At 42.4% G+C, this 23,614-nt stretch overlaps 1 protein-coding gene across 1 annotated transcript in view; it reads left to right on the top strand.

Moving 5' to 3' along the window:
• Positions 1–23,614, top strand: part of DCAF10 (DDB1 and CUL4 associated factor 10) — a 196,410-nt gene that overhangs the window by 80,400 nt on the left and 92,396 nt on the right. The window lies entirely within an intron of this gene.

Genomic DNA, 23,614 nt, shown 5'->3' with positions numbered 1-23,614 from the left:
ATTAATAATAATTTATCAACTAGATTTAATTTGCATAGGGGAGTTAGACAAGGATGCCCTTTGTCTCCATTACTTTTTGATATTGTCTTAGAACCTTTATTAATTGCAATAAATAAGACTAAGGAGATAAAGGGAATCACGTTTTCCAACTGGGAATTTAAACTTTCTGCATATGCAGATGATATTTTATTATATTTAAGAGAACCGGATACTACTATTCCATGTATACTTAATTTATTAGAGAAATTTGGCACTTTTTCTGGATATAAAATTAATTGGAGCAAATCTGAAGTCCTCCCAATTAATGTTCATTGTACGAAAGGACTATTTGACCCATATTCATTTATTTGGAAAGAAGATGGAATAAAATACTTAGGAATTATGATCAAAAATACAATAGAAGACACAGTCAAAGAGAATGAAAAACTTTTATTGAAAAAAATAACAGAAATGTGTGAGCAATGGAATCCATTACATCTTTCTTGGTGGGGAAGAATTCAAACAATTAAAATGATGGTATTGCCTGTGGTTTGTTATCAAATGAGTATGATACCAATATTTTTTCAGGGGTCATTTTATAAAAAACTTAACAATATTCTTACAAAATTTGTTTGGTTTGGGAAAAGACCAAGAATCGCTTTAGTATCATTACAAAGACCAATTGTGGAAGGGGGGGGTAAATTTTCCAAATTTTTATAGGTATCATCAAGCCTATATTTTAAGACAGGGTATGTATTGGATCCTCCCAGATCTCATGGAAAATGTACCAGATTGGCTGTATTTAGAATGGCAGCTCCTGTTCCCTTTATATCCAGAACATCTAATTACCATAACAATGCCTAGGAGATATAAAGATAACAGAATCTTTTTAGATACTTGGAAAACATTGAGATACATAAGTAACCTATCACCAGAACCAATAGCTAAATCTCTAAATCAATCAATATGGGTAAACTCCAGGATCAGAATTGGCGGATTTAAAATCGTCTGGAAACAATGGATAAATGCAGGAATAAGAACATTGAATGATGTCATATCAGAAGGTTCCTTGCTTAGTTTTTCACAATTGCAAAATAAATTTGGACTAAATAAAACACAATATTTTAAATGGATGCAATTGAAGCAAGCCATTCAGGTAGGGTTCCCTGAATGGAAAGATCTTAATACCCAATATAGTTTGCAAATTTTATGTTTCCAGGCGGATTTCTTGGGACACCAAGCCGCAAAATGGTATAAATTAATATATGGATTTCTAAATAAAAAAAAGAAAACTGGACTTAGGGATATTTGGAGCATTGAGATTGGACAGACAATTTCTGCATCTCAATGGCCAAGATTCTGGTCCTGGAGATTAAGATTAACAAAGTCAGCATCTATGAGTCAAACATGGATATTTTTATTACATAGAGTGTTATGGACCCCGACGCGCTTGCAAAAAATAGATAATACTAGATCTAATAGATGCTGGCATTGTAAAATAGAAGTAGGGACATTAGATCATTTAATTTTTTTTTGTCCTTGCATAAAAGCCTATTGGAATTTAATTTGGCCCCAAATTAACATATTACTAGAAAATCATATTGGTCTCTCATATGATACCATATTATTTGGTACTGCAATGAGAACACAAAGTCCAATATCAGCAAACAATAACAAATTGCTTTTAATATTGACAGGAGTTGCCATGCAGCAAATCACACAAAATTGGAAGGATTATACCAAGCTAAATTATACATTCTGGTGGAACTCGGTGTGTCACATATACAAAATGGAGAAAATATTGGCATTACAACAAGGAAATATAAAAAATTTTAAGAAAATATGGGATCCATTGACAAAATATTCTAAAGATCAGATATCTTAACACATTGATAATAATAATATAGGGTTAGGGAGGGAAATATAGAAATTAATATGAGGAAAAATGAAAAAACAAATAACAGGGGAAAGGGATTCAATATATATGATATGATATTGTACATACAACTATAATTATTATAAACTAAATATTATGCTATTTATTTATTGTAAGAATGAAAATTTTATAAATAAAAATTAAAAAAAAAAAAAGAATCCACCAGACACCGGGGGAGAAGGAACTTGCAACAGATCGTGCAAGCAGAGGGGGCAAGGACTCACCAGAACCCTAAAGGTGAAGTATTGAACCACATCAAAGATACGGACTCGAGAACAAAGAGGAAGCTAAAAGGGAAATCCGAGCAAACAGAGGAGGCAAAGACCCCCCAGAACCCTGAGGGAGAAGCATCAAACCACATCAAAGATATAGACTTGGGACCAAAGAGGAAGCTGAGAGAGGGGAAATCTGCAATCATAGTAGGAGACTCAAACCTGAGAGAAGTGGACAGTCACATAGCAGGAGGGAGAGAGGACCGGCTTGTGACATGTCTCCCAGGGGCCAAAACAAAGGACATCGCCGACAGAATCGAGAGGATCCTGGAAGGAGCCGAGATGGAAGAGACGGCAGTGATAATCCACGTGGGGACAAACGATGTCAACAGAAGAAATTACAGTAGGAGTACACTAACCGAGCAGTTCAAGATCCTGGGAGGGAAACTGAAACTGAAGACGCGGAAAATAGCTTTCTCAGAGATCCTGCCAGTACCGAGGGCAGATGCAAAGAGGCAGACCGAGCTACAAGCAATAAACGTGTGGCTGAGGAGGTGGTGCGAAGAGGAAGGTTTCCATTTTGTGAGAAACTGGACAACTTTTTGGGGAAAGAACAAGCTCTACAGGAGGGACGGACTGCATCTAAGCATGGTAGGAACGAGACTGCTGGCAAATAACGTCAAGAAAGAAATAGACAAGGCTTTAAACTAAGAGGAAGGGGAAAGCCGACAGTCGACATGGTGACAACGCGTCTGAATAGAGTATCTAATGAAGATGCTCAGCGGGAAAAACGCGGGGAAGAATTAAAAGACAAACTAAAGGGGTCCAAGGAACATGTGAATCCAGAGAACAATAAGAAGAGAAAACAGCAGGAGCTAGAGAGACAGGTGGAAATGAGGAAGCAGGCTGAGGACGAGGAAGACGCACCACAGGAAGAGGAAGTACAAAACGGAACTCAGGGGCTGGCAGCCTGTGAGGGGGAAGGCAAGAGAAACAAACCACAAAAAAAAAAAAAGCAGGGAAAGAAAAAACCAGGGACTTAAATTGCTTATACACCAACGCAAGGAGTCTAGCGACCAAAATGGGAGAACTGGAAGTCATGGCCAAACATGAGGACCTAGACATAATTGGAATCACGGAAACATTGTGGACTGAGATCAACAAATGGGACGTAGTACTGCCGGGGTATAAACTCTATAGGAGAGACAAGTCCTGCAAGAAAGGAGGGGGAATAGCGCTATATGTAAAGGACTCCATTCACTCGGCTGGGATGGATACGGCAGCAAGGGCGGAAGGATTGGAATCGCTATGGGTTAAACTTCCAGGAAGAAATGGAGCCGACATAAAATTGGGACTGTACTATTGCCCACCTGGACAACCAGAAGCAAATGACCATGACCTGGAAGAAGAATTGAGGCGGGAATGCAAAAGCGGGAGTGTGATGGTGATGGGGGACTGCAACTACCCTGGGATAAACTGGAGTATTGGAAACTCCAACTGCACAAGGGAAACAGAATTTCTAGAGACTGTGAGGGACTGCTTCAAGGAACAGTTAGTCAAGGAACCAAGGCGAGGGGATGCCACCCTTGACCTAATCCTCAATGGACTAGGGGGACCCGCAAAGGAAGTGGAAGTAGTAGGGCCACTAGGAAATAGTGATCACAACATGATCCAGTACAAACTAGAGATAGGTACATCAAAAGTGAAGAGAACCACAGCAACAATGCTCAACTTTAGAAAAGGGAACTACAGTGCTATGAGAACAATGGTGAGAAAGAAACTCAGAAACAGCTCAAGGAAGATGGAGACCGTAAAGAAAGTGTGGTCCCTACTCAAGGACACGGTGCAAAAAGCACAAAACCTGTACATCCCCAGGTTTAGGAAAGGGTGCATAGAAAAAACCAATCGAACAAAAAACCCAGTGTGGATAACAAATGAAGTGAAGACAGTGATAGTAACAAGAAAGTATCGTTCCAAGAGTGGAAAAAGGACCAAACTGAGGAAAACCGGAAGGAACACAAAAAATACCAAAAAGAATGTCACAGAGTGGTCAGGAAAGCAAAAAGAGAATACGAAGAGAGGCTGGCTGAGGAAGCAAGAAACTTCAAAACGTTCTTCAAATACGTGAAAGGGAAGCAGCCAGCGAGGGAGGAAGTGGGACCGTTGGACGATGGAGACAAAAAGGGAGTGATAAAGGAGGAAAAAGACGTAGCTGATTGGTTAAACAAGTTCTTCTCGTCGGTCTTCACGAGCGAGGACACATCCAATGTACCAGAACCCGAGGAGATCATAAGTGGGGATCAAGATGAAAAACTGGAACAAATAGAGGTAAGCCATGAGGATGTCCTCTGGCAAATAGATAGATTGAAATGCGATAAATCACCTGGCCTGGACGGAATCCACCCAAGGGTACTAAAAGAACTAAGAAACGAAATAGCGGAAACACTCAGACAAATTTATAATCTATCCTTGAAAACTGGGGAGATCCCGGAGAATTGGAAAATAGCAAATGTCACACCTATCTTTAAGAAGGGATCGAGGAACTACAGGCCGGTGAGCTTAACTTCGGTTCCGGGTAAGATAATGGAAGCACTGATAAAGGACAGCATCTATGAACACATAGAAAAGAATGGACAACTGAAAGTGAGTCAGCATGGCTTCTGCAAGGGAAGGTCGTGCCTAACAAACTTACTACACTTCTTTGAAGGGATAAACAGCCACATGGACAAAGGGGGGAATCCATAGACATCATTTACCTCGACTTCCAAAAAGCCTTTGACAAGGTACCCCACGAGCGGCTACTTAGGAAGCTGTGGAACCACGGGGTGGAAGGGGATGTTCACCGATGGATTAAATACTGGTTGGCAGAAAGAAAACAAAGGGTTGGAGTAAAAGGCCTATACTCTGACTGGCAGTGGGTCACGAGTGGTGTTCCGCAGGGGTCGGTGCTGGGACCGCTGCTGTTCAATATATTCATAAACGACCTGGAAACGGGGACGAAGTGTGAAATTATCAAATTTGCGGATGACACCAAACTCTGCAGCAGGGTCAGAACCGTGGAAGAATGTGAAGACCTGCAAAGGGACCTAAAGAAACTGGAAGAGTGGGCAAAAAAGTGGCAAATGCGCTTTAATATAGAGAAATGCAAGGTCATGCACATAGGGAAAAAGAACCCAATGTTCAGCTACACAATGGGGGGGATCCTTGCTAGGGGAAAGTAACCTTGAGAAGGACTTGGGTGTGCTGGTGGATACAACAATGAAATCATCTGTGCAACAGCCTCAAAGAAAGCAAACAGAATGTTGGGTATCATTAAGAAGGGTATCACGACCAGGACGGAGGAAGTCATCATGCCGCTGTATCGTGCAATGGTGCGCCCGCACCTGGAGTACTGTGTCCAGTATTGGTCGCTGTACCTCAAGAAGGACATACTTGAGAGGGTCCAGAGGAGAGCAATGGAAATGATAAGAGGTATGGAAAACCTTTCATACACTGATAGGTTAGAAAGGCTGGGGCTCTTCTCCCTGGAAAAGCGGAGACTTAGAGGAGACATGCTAGAAACCTTCAAAATCATGAAAGGCATAGAGAAGGTAGACAGGGACAGATTCTTCAGACTACGGGGAATCACAAGCACAAGGGGCACTCGGAGAAACTGAAAGGGGACATGTTTAGAACCAATGCCAGGAAGTTCTTCTTCACCCAGAGAGTGGTGGACACATGGAACGCGCTCCCGGAGGTTGTGATAGGGCAGAGCATGCTACAGGGATTCAAAGAAGGATTGGATAAATTCCTGAACGATAAGGGGATTGAGGGGTACAGATAAAAGTAGAGATAGGCTAGGAAGAGGGGTACAGATAAAAGTAGAGGGGTACAGATAAAAGTAGAGATAGGTTAGGAAGATTATAGATAGAAGAAAAAGGGGGATCATAGGGCTATGTCAAGGAACACCGGACAGGTGATAGACCTGCTGGGCCGCCGCGGGTGTGGACTGCTGGGTGCGATGGACCTCTGGTCTGACCCAGCGGAGGCAACTTCTTATGTCTTATGTTCTTATGAGGCATAGAAGGATATAGGTGACTAAAAAACTACGCCAGGTGTACACCTGGTAGGGCCTCCGCGTGTGCGGATCGCCGGACTAGATGGACCGAAGGTCTGATCCGGAGATGGCGCTTCTTATGTTCTTAAGATAAAGAAAAGGCTGAATTGCTTAACAAATATTTCTATTCTATGTTCATGGCTGAAGATCTGGGAGCAGGACCGCTGAAAACAAATGCAAAGAGGGATGGTGGAGTGGTAGATCCTGATTTATTTTCAGAGGGTTGTGTTCATGAGGAGCTAGCTTAATTAAAGGTAGACAAAGCGATGGGGACAGATGGTGTATATCTGAGGGTACTGAAGGAACTTAGGGAAGTTCTGCTGACCTTTTCAATTCTTCTCTAGAGTCAGGAATGGTACCGGAGGAGGGCAGATGTAGTCCCGCTACACAAAAGTGGAAGTAAGGAAGAAGTAGAGAATTACAGGCCAGTAAGTCTGATTGCAAATTAACGGAAATTCTTTTAAAACAGAGAATGGTGAAGTTTCTGGACTCTGGTGGATTACAGGACCAGAGTCAATATGGATTCAGTAGAGGTAGGTCTTGTCAGACAAATGTGATCAATTTCTTTGACTAGGTGACCAGAAAATTGGATAGGAGGAGTGCGCTAGATAGGTGTATTTAGATTTTAGCAAAGCCTTTGACAGTGTTCTACACAGATGTCTAATAAATAAGCTGAGTGCCCTCTGGATGGGCCCCAAAGTGATGTGCTGGGTCAGGAACTGGTTGAGTGGAAGATGACAGAGGATAGTGGTCAATGGAGATTGCTCTGAGGAAAGGGATGTTACCAGTGGTGTGCCTCCAAGGTTCTGTTCTTCAGCCTGTTATTTTTAACATTTTTATAAGTGATATTGCTGAAGGGCTGTCGGGTAAGATTTGCCTCTTTGTGGATGATACCAAAATCTGCAATAGAGTAGACTTCGCGGATGGTGTAAATAACATGAAGAAAGACCTAGTGAAGCTTGAAGAATGGTCTAAATTTGGCATCTAAAATGTAATGCTAAGAAATGCAAGGTAATTCATTTAGGCTGCAAAAACCCAAAGGAACGGTACAGTTTAGGCGGTGAAGTGCTTATGTGCATGACAGAAGAGCGGAACTTGGGTGTGATTGTATGTAATGATCTTAAGGTGGCCAAATAGGTTGAAAAAGTAATGGCAAAAGCTAGAAGGAAGAGGTATGGCTAGTAGGAAAAAGGGAGACCGTACCTTCAAAAAGATATAAAAAGGATGGAGTCGATCCAGAGGAAGGCTACTAAAATGGTGTGTAGTCTTCATCATAAGGCTTATGGGGACAGACTTAAAGATCTCAATATGTATACTTTGAAGGAAAGGCGGGAGAGGGGAAATATAGAGATGTTTAAATACCTACAAGGCATAAATGCGCATCAGTCAAGTCTCTTTATTTGAAAGGAAGCTCTAGAATGAGAGAGTATAGGATGAAGTTTAGAGGTGATAGGCTCAGGAGTAATCTAAGGAAATACTTTTTTTACAGAAAGGGTGGTAGATTTGTGGAACAGTCTCTTTGAAGAGGTGGTGGAGACAGAGTCTGTCTGAATTAAAGAAAGCGTAGAATGGTCACGTGGGATCTCTTAGAGCAGGGGTGTCAAACTCAATCACATAAGGGGCCGAAATCTAAAACATAGGCTAAGTCGCTGGCCAAATTTTTTACTTAGGAGTCCTTTTATTAAGGTACGCTAACCGATTTAGTGCGCGCTAAATGCGCACCTTAATAAAAGGACCCTTTATTCTTAGTAGTATAGGGTCACAACCTCTCCAACCTCACGCCAGCTCTGTGATGTAAACAAAATAAATAAAAAATACTTTTTTCTTCTCTTTTAGGACCGGTCTCCTACTTTCTTCTTTCTCTGTGCTAACCATTCATCTTCCATCTCTGTCCTCCTCTTCTGTTTCCCTTCCCTCCCCCGAGGTCTGGCATCTTTCCTTTTTCTCATCACCTCCCTCTTTCTTTCATGCTGTCTTCCTTTTGTTACACTTAGTGATGTCACATCCTGCTCTTGCTCATGTTCCTGCTCCAGCTCAGCATACCTAGACATAGTAACTGCAACAACTGTAAAGCTCTGTTAACTCATTTGTCCCCCCCCTATTCCTGACTCTCTCCAACTCATCACTCTCTAAACAGCTCAATCATTTGTCCTCTCCTTTCTTCTTCAATTCTCTTCTATCCAGATCGCTCCCACTGTCTTAAACTTCTTCTTACCTCCAACTTTCCTCCCTAGTCCCCCCCAAATACTAGCATCCCCAATCCCCCAACCTTGTAAGTTTCATCAATAAAAAAGATCCTTTTGGTTTACTAACCTGTCAGTTGCATCATTTCTATTATTCCACCTTAGACCCTAATACTCAGTCTACAACCACCTCTCTTCCTCATTCATATCGTTGTCAGCCTAGCATTGCTAGCAATCAGGAGATGTCAGCCTAGCATTGCTAGCAATCAGCATTTTCGGTTAGCCAAACCAATATCAGCAAAGGCCTATGGGAGATCATATCATTCATGTCTGACCTTAGGGAATGTCATTGCAACAACCTTAATTAAATCAGTGCTTAGAGGACCTGGCAGTAAAAAGGTGCTAAAGACAGCTAAGAGGTGTTAAGAAGATGTATTAATGTCTGATGCTTAGGATGGACAGCTTAGGATGTACAATGGGTCCAGGTGCACAGATAACTAAGATGAATCAGAAACTATTGTCAGAGGCATACTGGAAAGTACATTTGATTCCAGTCTATTCTCCAGTCTAGCACACCTCACTCACCTTCCTTATCAATGAAACTAACCATTGTTTCAAACAGTTTACAAAGGATAGGGATATTTAACTTCAATAGATTCTATTGAAGTTCAATAGTTTCTATATTTAGAATAAGATTCCAAGCTATAAAAGCCTCCTCTGAAATCTCTCTGTCTCTCTCTTCTCTCTCTCTTTCTCCTCTCTCTCCCCCTATTCAGGAAGCTGTTTTTCCTCTCTCATTCATAAGAGCACAGAAGCAGTCTGTATTTGTAAAACTTATTCCTTAATTGTAATGCTTAACTGTAATCTTTATGAATCTTGCTTTCTGTATTTCTGCACAATATACATATATTCTTTATGCAAGCACTCTTAGTGGTCTTTGTCAGTGATTTTACTTCCTAATGAAACTTCTGTGAAGGCATTGAACCCAGGACCTGGCGTTTGTAAGGGCGCTTTAACATATCCCCTCCATCCTTACAATCGTCACTTGCTGTATTTGTCCTAAGCATTCTTCTGTTCATCACCATTTTGATACTACTCGGGAGGGATAGTACGTCTTAGGAAACCAGACGGTGAATATGTGGAAAAAGACTCGGAAAAGGCACAACTATTAAATGAATATTTCTGCTCAGTCTTCACCCGAGAAGCGCCGGGGCAAGGCCCTCAGCTACAGACAAGGGTTAGCTCGGCTGACCCATTTAATAATTTCAAGTTTACACCCAGCAGTGTCTACGATGAACTGTCAAGGCTCAAGGTTAACAAGGCTATGGGGCCTGACAACCTACACCCCAGGGTGCTCAGGGAGTTGAGTGATGTATTGGCGGAACCGCTGTCCGTGCTCTTCAACCTCTCCCTTAGTACAGGCAGCGTCCCATTGGACTGGAGGACGGCTAACGTCATTCCACTTCACAAGAAAGGCTCAAAAATTGAGGCAGCAAACTATAGACCGGTGAGTCTCACATCAGTATTGAGCAAACTAATGGAAACCTTAATCAAACACCAATTAGACACAATCCTTGATGAGGAGAACCTGCAGGATCCCCGTCAACATGGATTTACTAAGGGGAGATCCTGCCAATCCAACCTGATCAGCTTCTTTTTGACTGGGTGACGAGGAAGCTAGATGTTGGGGAGTCCTTGGACATCGTGTACCTGGACTTTAGCAAAGCATTCGACAGTGTACCACACCGCAGGTTGCTAAGTAAAATGAGTTCTATAGGATTGGGCGAGACATTGACAAAATGGGTTGGGAACTGGCTTGGAGGTAGGCTTCAAAGGGTTATGGTAAACGGCACCCCCTCTGAAATGACAGAGGTGATCAGTGGAGTGCCCCAAGGCTCGGTCTTGGGCCCGATCCTGTTCAATATCTTCATAAGTGACTTGACAGAAGGGCTCCGAGGTAAAATAACATTATTCGCCGATGACGCCAAGCTAAGCAATGTAGTGGGCAAAAGCACAACGGACAAAAACTCAATGCCCGACATGATGCACGATCTACTCCTACTGGAGCGCTGGTCTAGGACCTGGCAACTCAGTTTCAATGCCAAAAAATGCAAAGTTATGCACTTGGGTAGCCAAAATCCATGCAGGACTTATACCCTTAATGGTGAGATCCTAACAAGAACAGTAGCAGAGCGAGACTTAGGGGTGATCGTCAGTGAGGACATGAAAGCTGCCAATCAAGTGGAGAAGGCTTCATCTAAGGCAAGACAAATCATGGGCTGCATACGCAGGGGTTTCGTCAGCCGTAAGCCGGAGGTCATTATGCCATTGTATAGATCCATGGTGAGGCCCCACCTGGAGTACTGTGTGCAATTTTGGAGGCCGCATTATCGCAAGGACGTGCTGAGGATGGAGTCGGTCCAGAGAATGGCCACTCGGATGGTCTCGGGACTCAAGGATCTCCCGTACGAGGAACGGCTGGAAAAATTGCAGCTATACTCACTCGAGGAGCGCAGAGAGAGGGGAGACATGATCGAGACGTTCAAATATCTCACAGGCAGAGTCAAGACAGAGGAAGATATCTTCTTTTTCAGGGGTCCCACGGCAACAAGAGGTCATCCGTGGAAAATCAGAGGCGGGAAACTGCGAGGTGACACCAGGAAGTTCTTTTTTACTGAAAGGGTGGTTGATCGCTGGAATAGTCTTCCACTTCAGGTGATTGAGGCCAGCTGCGTGCCTGATTTTAAGGCCAAATGGGATCGACACGTGGGATCTATTCACAAGGTAAAGGTAGGGGAGGGTCATTAGGGTGGGCAGACTGGATGGGCCGTGGCCCTTATCTGCCGTCAATTTCTATGTTTCTATGTTTCTATCTGTGATTTAAACAAAATAAAGCAGCCTGCAGAGGATTGCCCTCAGCTGTAACGATCCTAGTAGGCTGCAGTCGGCTTCCGCAGCACATTTCCTCTGCTGTGGTCCCGCCCTTTCTCTGACGTATGGGACCGCGGCAGAAGGAATGTGCTGAGGAAGCTACGGCAACCTGCTAGGATCGCTACAGCTGACGGTGATCCTCTGCAGGCTGCTTTAATGTCCGAAGGTCATCTTTCTCCTGTTCCCAGATGCTTGTGAAAGGCAGCGGTGAGTACGCCGGCAGCAGGGTGCAGGCAGAAATGAAATGGTGGGCCAAATCTCGGCGACAACAGGAATTGTCTGGCGGGTCAAATTTAATTGCACCGCGAGCCAGATTTGGCCCACGGGCTAGAATTTGACATGTCTATCTTAGTGGAAGAGATAATGGTTACTGTGGATGGGCCATTTCGCTTTTATCTGCTATCATGTTTGTGTTTCTATCTATGAACACCAAAAGAACAGAGCTAAACATATGAATGCAACAGAATAAAGGCAAGTGAGATGTCTAGACTACCTGCTGATTACAATTATTTAAAATGACCATAAAACAAAGTAATCTCAATGGAGTCACAATATCTGCAATACATGCATAACAGTCCTGAACTGGTAGATGAAATCAGGTTGTTTCATTAGATTAAGGATGATCCGATCACTGGCATATTCTGGACTCTTCATCTCTCAACATTTTAATCCATTCTCTTATCATATCTAAACTCGATTATTGTAATGCACTGTACAAGGGTATTTATCAAAAAGATATTCTTCGGTTACAATTGATACAAAACACTGCCATAAAAATGATTGCAAATAAGAAAAAATTTGACCATGTCACTCCTCTGCTAAAATCTGGTCACTGGCTACCAATCCCACACCATATCATTTATAAAATAGCACTTCTCTCCTTTAAATCTCTAGGCACTAAAGAACCGGCCTTTATCCATAAACTTCTTATCCCGCATGAACCTACACGAGTCCTAAGATCCTCCTCGCAGTACCTTCTCCATATACCATCATTGAAAATTATTGGCTCACGTTGGGCTACTTCCTTTGCAATTACAACTCCTATGATATGGAACTCCTTATCCCTGTATATCAGGTCGGAGAAAAACTTAGCCAAATTTAAGGGAAATTTAAAGACCTACCTTTTACAGGATGCATATGACTCCTAAATAGATCTCGATAATAGCCAGAGTTGCTTGATAATCCTGACTGCTTCCCCTCCCTGTTGTTGTTTACCTTTTTTGTATTCTTTACTTTTATTTGTAGTTCTCCCAACTTTCCTAATGTTTTTGTCAGCTAAGTGTTGTTAAGTGGACTTTTGTCAATTTCGTTTCCTTCTTTTTAACATAATTTATAAAACGCTTAGAGATCTTGATTTGCGTTTAATCAAAAATTTTAATAAACTTGAAAACTTAAACTTGAGTAAACGTTCCAACTAGTATCCAAGTTTTGGTATCATGGGATGTCTTCTTCAAGGGACACTTAAATTAATAACCATAATACAAAAATATCATAAGACCAAATATAAACATAAAAAGCCATAAATGAATTAATATAAAATTCACAAGAGGATCAATGAAAGGAGACGTGCTGAAGTAGTGGAAAAGAAAGCCAGATCCCAAGAAATTATATGTTCAATTCGTGATTAGTTTCAATAGTAAACAAAACATAAAGGGATATATGCCTCATTTTAAAACTCTTTCAACAAGTAATGCATTTTGAACAAATAAAACATGCAAACCGTATGAAAGATAGCTAGAAAGCTAGATGTATGCTATTCAGAGTAGTGAAGACACAGGAGGATTGCGAAGCCTGCAACGTGACATTTCCCTTTCAAAGACGGCCTTTCATTATCATCTCCCCTAAAGCTCAAAAATCTCCATATCAAAGCTGTTCCTTCTCTAAAATTACTAGGAGTCATACTTGACGGCAAACTTACTTATCACCAGCATATTAGCACGGTGGTCCAACGTTGCTTTTATCGGCTACGCACGATCAAAGCCCTAGCAGAATTGTTAAAGACCGTGTCTTTGAATATTTTAATCCATTCACTGGTTATCTCTTGTTTGGATTGCTACAATGCCCTTCTCAAGGGCACTACAAAAAAAGAAATAAAAGAGGCTCCAAATGGTTCAAAATACTGCAATAAAAATCTTATTTAATGCAAAAAAATATGATCATGTTACGCCTCTTTTTCGTAAAGCTCATTGGTTGCCTATAGAGCATAGGATCACTTACAAAATTTTACGCCTAACCTTTAAAAAGAAAGCAAATAGCCAGCCAGAATTTATTAATAATTTGCTTATCCCTCATACAGTGTTCTCCCCAGAAATTTTTTCCAGCCGGGTGTCATGAAAAAGTAGCCGGGTGGGATGGGGAAATTTGGTGGTGGGGAAAATTAAGGGCTCCTTTTACTAAGCTGCAATAGCGTTTTTAGAGCGTGCAGAATTGCAGCGCTACACGGCTAGAACTAACGCCAGCTCAATGCACGTGCGGAAATTTAAGCAAGCTTAGTAAAAGGAGCCCTAAATGTGTATTATTTGTATTAGTTAATTATTAAGTACATAAGTACATAAGTAGTCGCCTCCGCCGGGGCAGACCAGAGGTCCATCCAGCCCAGCGGTCCGCTCACGCGGTGGCCCATCAGGCATATTGCCTGGTCAGCGGTCCCTGACTAATTTTATTACCTACCTCTACACTTATCTCTAAACCTTCCACTGCTCTTATCTGTACCCCTCAATCCCTTTGTCTTCCAGGAACCTATCCAGGTCATCCTTGAAACCCTGTACTGTGCTATTTCTTATCACGGCCTCCGGAAGGGTGTTCCATGTGTCCACCACCCTCTGTGTGAAAAAGTACTTCCTTGCGTTTGTTTTAAACCTGTCCCCCTTCAATTTCATCGAGTGACCCCTTGTTCTTGTGGTTTCTTTCAAATTGAAAAATCTGTCTTTGTCAACCTTTTCGATGCCCCTCAGGATCTTGAAGGTCTCTATCATATCTCCTCTGAGTCTCCGTTTTTCCAGGGAGAACAGCCCCAGCTTCTTCAGTCTGTCAGTGTATGTAAGGTTCTCCATACCCTTAATCAGTTTAGTTGCTCTTCTCTGGACGCCCTCAAGCATTGCTATGTCCTTTTTGAGGTACGGTGACCAGTACTGTACACAGTACTCCAGATGCGGGCGCACCATAGCCCGGTACAGTGGCATGATAACTTCCTTCGTTCTGGTCGAGATACCCTTCTTAATGATACCTAACATTTGGTTTGCTTTCCTCGAGGCTGTGGCGCATTGTGCCGACGCCTTCAATGTCGTGTCTACCATCACTCCCAAGTCTCTTTCCAGATTACTGACCCCTAGCATTGATCCCCCCATTTTGTAAGTGAACATCGGGTTCCTTCTCCCTATATGCATGACCTTGCATTTCCCTACATTGAAGCTCATTTGCCACTTTTTCGCCCATTCTTCCAATGTCGTAAGATCCCTTTGGAGATTCTCGCAGTCAACCGTGGTTTCAACCTTGCTGAATAGTTTGGTGTCATCTGCGAATTTGATGACCTCGCATTTTGTTCCCGCCTCCAGGTCGTCAATGAATATGTTAAACAGGAGCGGTCCCAGCACCGATCCTTGAGGAACCCCGCTCGTGACCCCTTGCCAGTCCGAGTAATGGCCCTTTACACCAACCCTCTGCTTCCTGTCTGCCAGCCAGTTTTTGATCCATCGGTGGACCTCCCCGTGCACCCCATGATTCCATAGCTTCCTGAGCAACCGCTCATGTGGTACCTTATCGAAGGCTTTCTGGAAGTCTAGGTAAATTATGTCTATGGGTTCACCTTTGTCCACCTGGTTATTTACCCCCTCAAAGAAGTACAGCAAGTTTGTGAGGCACGACCTACCCTTGCAGAACCCATGCTGGCTCGACCTTAGCTGTCCATTTTTTTCGATATGGTCACAGATGCTGTCCTTAATCAGTGCCTCCATCATCTTTCCCGGGACCGATGTGAGGCTTACCGGCCTATAGTTTCCCGGGTCGCCCCTCGAACCCTTCTTGAAGATGGGCGTGACATTAGCTATTTTCCAGTCCTCCGGGATCTCTCCAGTTTTTAGGGATAGGTTGCATATTTGCTGAAGTGTCTCTGCTATTTCATTCCTTAATTCCTTGAGCACCCTTGGGTGAATGCCGTCCGGACCTGGCGACTTGTCGCTCTTTAGCTTGTCTATCTGCCTGAGGACATCCTCCTGGCTCACCTCTAATTGGACCAGCTTGCTATCTTGATCTCCATTTTCTATTTCCTCTGGTTCCGGAATGTTGGATGTGTCCTCCCTCGTGAAGACCGACGTAAAGAAGTCATTTAACTTGTCAGCTATTTCTTTTTCCTCCCTCACTACTCCCTTTCTATCCCCATCATCCAAGGGCCCCACTTCCTCCCTCGCTGGTTGCTTTCCCTTTACGTACCTGAAGAATGATTTGAAATTTTTTGCCTCTCCCGCTAGTCTCTCTTCATATTCCCTCTTTGCTCTCCTAACCACTCGGTGGCACTCCTTCTGGCTTTCCTTGTGTTCCTTTTGGTTGGCCTGCGTTTGATCCTGTTTCCATTTTTTGAACGATGCTTTCTTGTTACTGATCGCCTTTTTTACAGCTGCCGTTATCCATGCTGGGTTCTTTATTCGATTTTTCTTGCACTCTTTTCTGAACCTGGGGACGTACAGGTTCTGTGCTTCGTGCACCGTACGCTTGAGCAGGGTCCAGGCGCTTTCTACGGACTCTACCTTCCTTGTGCTGCCGTTGAGTTTCTTCCCCACCATTTTCCTCATTGCATCATAATTCCCTTTTCTGAAGTTGAGCGCTGTTGTTGTGGTTCTTTTCACCCTGGATGATCCCAGTTCTAGTCTGCACTGGATCATGTTGTGATCGCTGTTCCCCAGTGGGTCTAATACCGCTACTTCCTTTGCAGGTCCCCCCAGTCCACTGAAGATTAGTTATTTTCCAATGCCTTTCGTAAGATTTGACACTTGTTCCATAATTTTTTATTAAATTTAAGAAATATCCAATTCTAGAAGTGAATAATTAGATATTTGCCCTCTTTCAAATGGTATAGAGCAGCGCGTCTCAAACTTTTTTAACTCCGGCACACTAAATGCAGCAAATGTTTTTCATGGCTGGAAAAAATTTCTGGGGAGAACACTGTTGCCGTTAGTTTTCAAGGTCCAATCACGTCAAAGAATGATGCTTATCTGGGCAGTTGTATAATAAAAAGAATGGATAAGATAACATGAGAAGTGAAATTGTCATGAATCAGAAGGATACATACCTTGTAGGTCCTAAAAGCAGGCTTGTGGATTAGATATAAACTATGAAGGCAGTGGTGTACCTAGCATATGTGACACCCGAGGCCCATCATTTTTTGACACCCCCCCATCTGAATGAAAAACATGATTTTTAGTAATAATCCACACATCACACAAGAGTGTACCTAGGAAAAGGCAGCATCTTACATACTGCAGTGAGCAGTACATTAATACACCCAATGTAAAATTAAACAAGCCAGACTAGTACAGATCAATCCTACACAGTCGATCTTAACTGAAAATCATGTCTTTCGAACACACAGAACACAGAAAACACCTTCGCCTAGTATGGAATATGTAATCACAAACTAACTCCTCTCCCTTTTACAAAACTGTAATGTGGTTTTTAGCCATGGTGGTAACAACTCAGACTCTCATAGAATTCTAAGCAATTACCACCATGGCTGGTGCTAAAAAAACGCTCTACAGTTTTGTAAAAGAGGGGATAAAATAGAAAAACGTAGACAAAGGTTAAATTGAACCACCAAGAAGCTGGACTCTGCATACAATGCAACACCACAGAAACAGCGATGCATCTCCCCTAGAGCAAAAAAATAAATAAATAGAATTTTTTTCTACATTGTCTTCTCTGATTTCTGCTTTCCTCATAGTCTTGTCACTCTCTTTCATCCACTGTCTACCCTCTCTCTGCCCCTTCTATATGGCATCTTCTCTTTCTATTCCCGTTCTAGAAACTTTATGCATCCCCCTTCACCCTCATTAGTCTGGCATCCCATCTTCCTCCCTTCCCTCCTCCAATGGTCTGGCATCTCTCCTCTCCTCTTCTTCCCTTCCCTCTCCTACACCTACATGGTCTGGCATTTCACTCTCTCCTCTCCCTTCTCCCCACTTCCATCAGCATCTGCCCCCTTTCTCTCCCTCTACCACCCTTCCATACCACCCTGACCCCCTTTTTCTCCCTCTACCACCCTTCTATGCTCCTCTCTCCCTCCAAACCAGCAAGGTCCCATGATGACTGCTTCTGTTGCCTCTGCCTCTGGAAGATGTAAGCGACGTTGGAGGGGGTGGGCCTGCAGACGCAGAGAGTTGCGGCAAGGTTCCGCAATGACTGCAGCTGTCGGTCCACCCCTTCCGACGTCACTTACTTCTTCCGGAGGCAGAGGCGGCAAATGCAGTCATCGCGGGACCTTTCTGCACTTCAGTGCGGCAGCTGTGCTGAGGTGCAGGTGCCATTTAGAGCAGCTCGGAAGGTTTTGGATCCAGCTGGCTGTGTACCCCCCTAGGGCTGGCACCCGGGGCGGTCTGCCACTGTATGAGGGGACAAAAAATAATAAAAAGAATGGCTAACTTGACCGATTTAGACATGTCATACAATTATAACCACAAAAATGTCATAAAATGTAATTCTAAACTCAAAAGACTCCAGACGAAAAGCAGACTATAGAAAGGAAACCAGAAAAGACCAAACCCATAGTACTAAGATCCAAATGCTAAAATCGGACATGTCCATTATGAAGAGACGTGTGGATCACTGCTAATTATAACGAGTGAGTCTTTAAAATATGAGACGGTAACGGATAGCCAGACCTTGTGGACGGAAGTGACAAATACTGGAGCCAAAACCAGAGCACCGTGATGAAACTTGAATGGAAATATATTTATACTTTTATACTATTTATACTTTTGAGTAAAATTGCGATGCGAACATGTCATAGAAAAGAATAAATAATGTGTAAACTAAAAACAAAGAACAATATATTGTAACACCGAACTCGGAATTAATGAAATAACATGGTAAAAGAACTTAACCCCCTACCCCCCGCCTAAAATAGGGTATATACATACTTAAAATGATGGCTGGTTGCAAACAGTATGCTTAGACTATATAGACCTAAACAGGGCAAAAGTAAAGGTATGGGAAATGAACAGCTGATAATACAGTGTATCTTGAAAACATAAGCCGATAGTAGCTCAAAGACAAGCCGTGGTAGATGAAAAGTGAAACCTGGGAAAGATCTAAATTATTGTTCAAATGAGCTTCTATTAAAATGAAAGAATAAAACCACAGCACTCGGGAAAGTAAAAAAAGGGAGAGTAAAATGGACTTACCAAAAAGGTCTCTGCATTGATGAGATAAACTCGTAAGCAGAAAACATGTGAACACTCGACAGTGGGGCTATGATATTTGATCTGTTGAAAGAGGCACCAAAAAAGTGTCGGCAGTGGATTGGATGCACACTGTTAGGGGAGGGGCATCTGGCTGTTAAAAAAGGCTGCTTTAATAAATAAATGAAAATACTGTTGAAAAACTAAATAAAAAACCATAACCATGATAAAATGCCAAACCTGACTGCAAGTGGTAGTGAATGTAGCATAAGTAGTGCCAGAGCTGCTTAGAATAAAGAACCGTGCTGTACATGAGGAGAAAAAAGAAAGAATGAGGTGATAAGATGTAAAGTGCTGGCCCCTCACTGCACCACTTGATAAAACTAAGAAGCGATGTTCTAGAGCAGGGGTGCCCACACTTTTTGGGCTTGCGAGCTACTTTTAAAATGACCAAGTCAAAATGATCTACCAACAATAAAATTTCAAAAAAACCCACAAAACATTGTCCAACGTGACACGGACAAGAGGACATGGTTTGAAGCTAAGGGGGGACAAGTCCAGGACAAATGTCAGGAAGTTCTGCTTCACGCAGCAAGTGGTAGACGCCTGGAATGCTCTCCCAAAGGAGGTTATTAAGGAATCCACTGTGCTAGGATTTAAAAGCAAATTAGATGCACATCTCCTTACGAGAGGCATAGAGGGATACGGGTGACTAAAACTACATCAGGTGTATACCTGACTGGGCCTCCGCGTGTGTGGATTGCTGGACTCGATGGACCATGGTCTGATCCGGAGATGGCAGTTCTTATGTACACTTAGAAAATGTTAATTATCATTCCTATTCCGGGGTTTTTTCAAAGAGGTCAAAGCAGATGACTCTATGCACTATCAACTCAGTAACAACCATACAAAAATAGACAAATATACCCCCTCCCTTTTTATTAAACCACGATAGCAGTTTTTAGCGCAGGGAGCTGCGCTGAATGCCCAGCGCTGCTCTCAATGCTCATAGGCTCCCTGCGCTAAAAACCTCTATTGCGGTTTAGTAAAAGGGACCATAGTGTAAAATATAGACTGCAGATATAAATTGACACATTTTGATCACTAAATTTAAAATAAAATCATTTTCCTACCTTGTTGTCTGGTGATTTAATGAGTCTCTGGTTGCACTTTCTTCTTCTGATTGTGCATCCAATCTTTCTTCCCTTCTTTCAGCCTGTATGCTTCCTCTCCTCCACACCTCATTCCCTCCCCCAACTTTTTCTTCCTCTCTCCCTACCCTTTCTTTCGCCCTGCCTCATTTCTTTCTCTCTTCATGCCCTTTCTTTTTTTCTGTGTCTCTTTCTTTCTTTCTCCCTGCCCTCCCCCAAGCCACTGCCATCGGGGAACAGGCCCCCAAGTCGCCGCCATTGGATAACAGGCTCCAAAGCCGCCGTCGCCCCAAGCTCTCCCTGCTTCGAGCCAACCAGCATTCCTCTCCCTGACGTCAATTCTGCCATCGGGGAGAGGAAGGCTGATCGGCCCAAGATCGCGATCGACCTATTGGGGAAATACTGCCGGGTCCTGCCTTCGTGGAAACAGAAAGTAGGCAGGACCCGGCAGCAAGAAGAGCAAATTGTAAGCTTCACTGACCTGTCTCCCGCCTTAGCCCGTAGCGAACACATGCTTCGGGGCTCTAACATGTGCGTGTCGGCTTCTCTTCTCTTCTCCCCCCCTCCCCCCCGTACATAACTTCCGGTTTCGGAGGGAAGAGAAGGGAAGCCGGAGCCCCGGAGCATAAGTTCGCTATGGGCTAAGGAGTGAGATCTACAAGCTGTTTTTTTGTTGTTTTTTTCTTTGGTGTTGAGCAGCACCGGTGGCAACAGCAAAATTCACAGCGGATGATAGCCGGGCGGTCTTCTAAATTACCCAGGTGGACCGCCTGGCTAAAAGGCCCTAGGGAGAACACTGCTCATACTCAAGTTAGGTCTCTACAATCCACTGCGTAAAATCTTATCGTTCCCTCATTGAAACATATCAGTACTATGAGGAATACAATTTTTTCTGTTAATGCACCTTTTCTCTGGAACAGCATACCCAACTACTTGCGGGAAAATACAACATTGATCAAATTCAAGGTCATGTTAAAAACATTCCTTTTCCGAGATGCCTTTGAAACCTAAACTGTCCTTTTCAGGACAACTTAGATTTACTTATAAGTAATGTTTCTATTCTACTTCCCCAACCTTTTGTTCTTCCCTTTAAGTGTTTTCTCTTTTTCTATCAATTGTAATTTCCAAGCCCTTCTTCCCTTTTGTTCCTGTTCGTCCATGTATGTAAATCGTTTTTTGATTCCCTCCCCCCCCCGGTCTGTTTTAGCCTAAATTATTTTTTTAATTGGTATAATATTAAGGTATTTTGTACACTGCCCAGAAGGCTCGAGTAGGCGGTATATTAAGTTTGAAATAAACTTGATAACATGCTCGAGAAATGGGCTGCGACATGGCAAATGAGGTTTAACGTGGAGAAGTATAAGGTGATGCATGTCGGTAAGAAAAATCTTATACACGAATACAGGATGTCTGGTGCAGTATTCGGAGAGACCCCCCAGGAAAGAGACTTGGGACTACTGATAGACAGTCAATGAAGCCATTTGCGCAGTGTGCGGCGGTGGCAAAAAGGCCAAACAATGCTAGGAATGATTAAGAAGGGGATCACAAACAAATCGGAGAAGGTTATCATGCCGCTGTACTGGGCCATGGGACGCCCCCCCACGTGGAATACTACGTCCAGCACTGGTCGCCGTACAGGAAGAAGGACATAGTACTACTCAAAAAGGTCCAGAGAAGAGCGACTAAAATGGTTAAGGGGCTAGAGGAATTGCCGTACAGTGAGAGATTAGAGAAATTGGGCCTCTTCTCCCTGGAAAACAGGAGATTGAGAGGGGACATAATCGAAACATTCAAGATAATGAAGGGAATAGACTTAGTAGACAAAGACAGGTTGTTTACCCTCTCCAAGGTTGAGAAAACGAGAGGGCACTCTCTAAAGTTAAAAGGGGATAGATTCTGTACAAACATAAGGAAGTTCTTCTTCACCCAGAGAGTGGTAGAAATCTGGAACCCTCTTCTTGTTATAGGGGAAAGAACCCTCCAGGGATTCAAGACAAGGTTAGACAAGTCCCTGCTGAACTGGAACGTACGCAGGTAAGGCTAGACTATTGGTCTTTGACCTAAGGGCTGCCATGGGAGTGGACTGCTGGGCACAATGGACCACTGGTCTGCCCCAGCAGCGGCAATTCTCATGTTCTTATGTTCTTAAAGACAAAATGTCCCATAGAGCATATCGCTAGTGTGCTGCGGTTCTAATATTTAAAGGATAAGATGGAACACATCGTACCTGAGAATGAATACGAACAATGCTGCGAATCTCTATCTTAAAGTTATTAAATCATAATAAATAAGTATATCAAACTTTTCCATTTCTTTAAAGGCAGTGGCGTTAAAAGACAGCAAAACACAAATAAAAATATACACTTACACAGTTGTAGCAATAAATAACGACAAATAAAACCTGTGGATGGTAAAATATTGAAAAAGAGCTGCCAAAAAGTACAAAATTGTAGAAGTGATCAGTACTGATCTTACCATGTCGGTGTCGCCATTGAAGTTGCTTGAGTGAGGACATGTACAGAATAGTGGCAGATAAACACTGGGCTAATACATATTAATGTGCACGTATAGGAGGACTGAAGAAGTGATCAGCACTATTCTTACTGTGTTAACGTCTGATGTCATCAGAATTGCTAGAGTGAGATCATGCGTGGAAGGATAACGAATCAGTGCTAAACTAATTCATATTAACGTGTGCATATGAGTGCTGATAAAATCATAAAATTAGAATAAGTAAAATTGAATAAATAATATATACAAGCTGTACATATGCAAGAAAAAAATAGACCTAATGCATAAATAAATGTGTATTAATTTTGTTTATTAATGTGGATATTATAGGATATTATGTTTTAGAAATGGTTTTTTTCCTCTCTTTATTTAAATGGAGCTCTTTTCATAATTTGAATTGTTATATTGTAAACTGCTTTAATCCTTTTTGGTTGTATATGTGGTATATAAAGATTTTAATAAACAAACACAATATCAGCTGAAATAATATTAATGCACATTAATGAATAATAAGTATATAAAAAAAATTTTTCAGCAGTGGCACACTTTCTTCATAGATCAATTAAAATAATAAACATGCTTATGTGAGTCAGATGAACATTTAGGGCTCCTTTAACAAAGGTGCGCAAATGTTTTTAGCGCACGCACCAGATTAGTGTGCGCTAGCCGAAAAATTACCACCTGCTTAAAAGGAGGCGGTAGTGGCTAGCGTGTGCGGCATTTTAGCGCGCACTAAGCGCGCTCTAAAACCACTAGCTTTGTTAAAGGAGCCCTTAGTAACATAGGATAATAAAATCTCTAATTGGTATTGAGTCTCTGAAATATAAATTGACATGATTTGTCAATACAAAAATGATGGAAAGAAGACGGAATGCATTCAGGGTGAACAATTCATGGGGGCAACTGTTTAAAGAAAGACACAGTAATCTGTCTTGTTTCCATCATTTTTGTATTGACAAATCATTGCAAGTTCAGATGCGAAACCCTAGCGTTCAGGACGACTAGACAATCTACAAAAAATTATTGAGGTAAGAACCTAATCTTTCTATATGGAACCAGGCTTGTAATTAGAATGAGATCTTTCTAGCCTTCAGTTTATAAGGTGAGAAGAATTGGAGAATATTGGAGTTTCTAAGAGATGTACTACTGGCTTTATTTTCTATATTAGTTTTTGTTTAAACAGTGCTTATTCTAAATTGAAGTTGTTGACAATTAAAAAATTTTTCA

This window comes from Geotrypetes seraphini, chromosome 1, assembly GCF_902459505.1.
Source record: "Geotrypetes seraphini chromosome 1, aGeoSer1.1, whole genome shotgun sequence".
NCBI classification, from domain to species: domain Eukaryota; kingdom Metazoa; phylum Chordata; class Amphibia; order Gymnophiona; family Dermophiidae; genus Geotrypetes; species Geotrypetes seraphini.
Note: the sequence above shows the minus strand (reverse complement) of the source record. Positions and strands in the feature narration are given on the sequence as shown.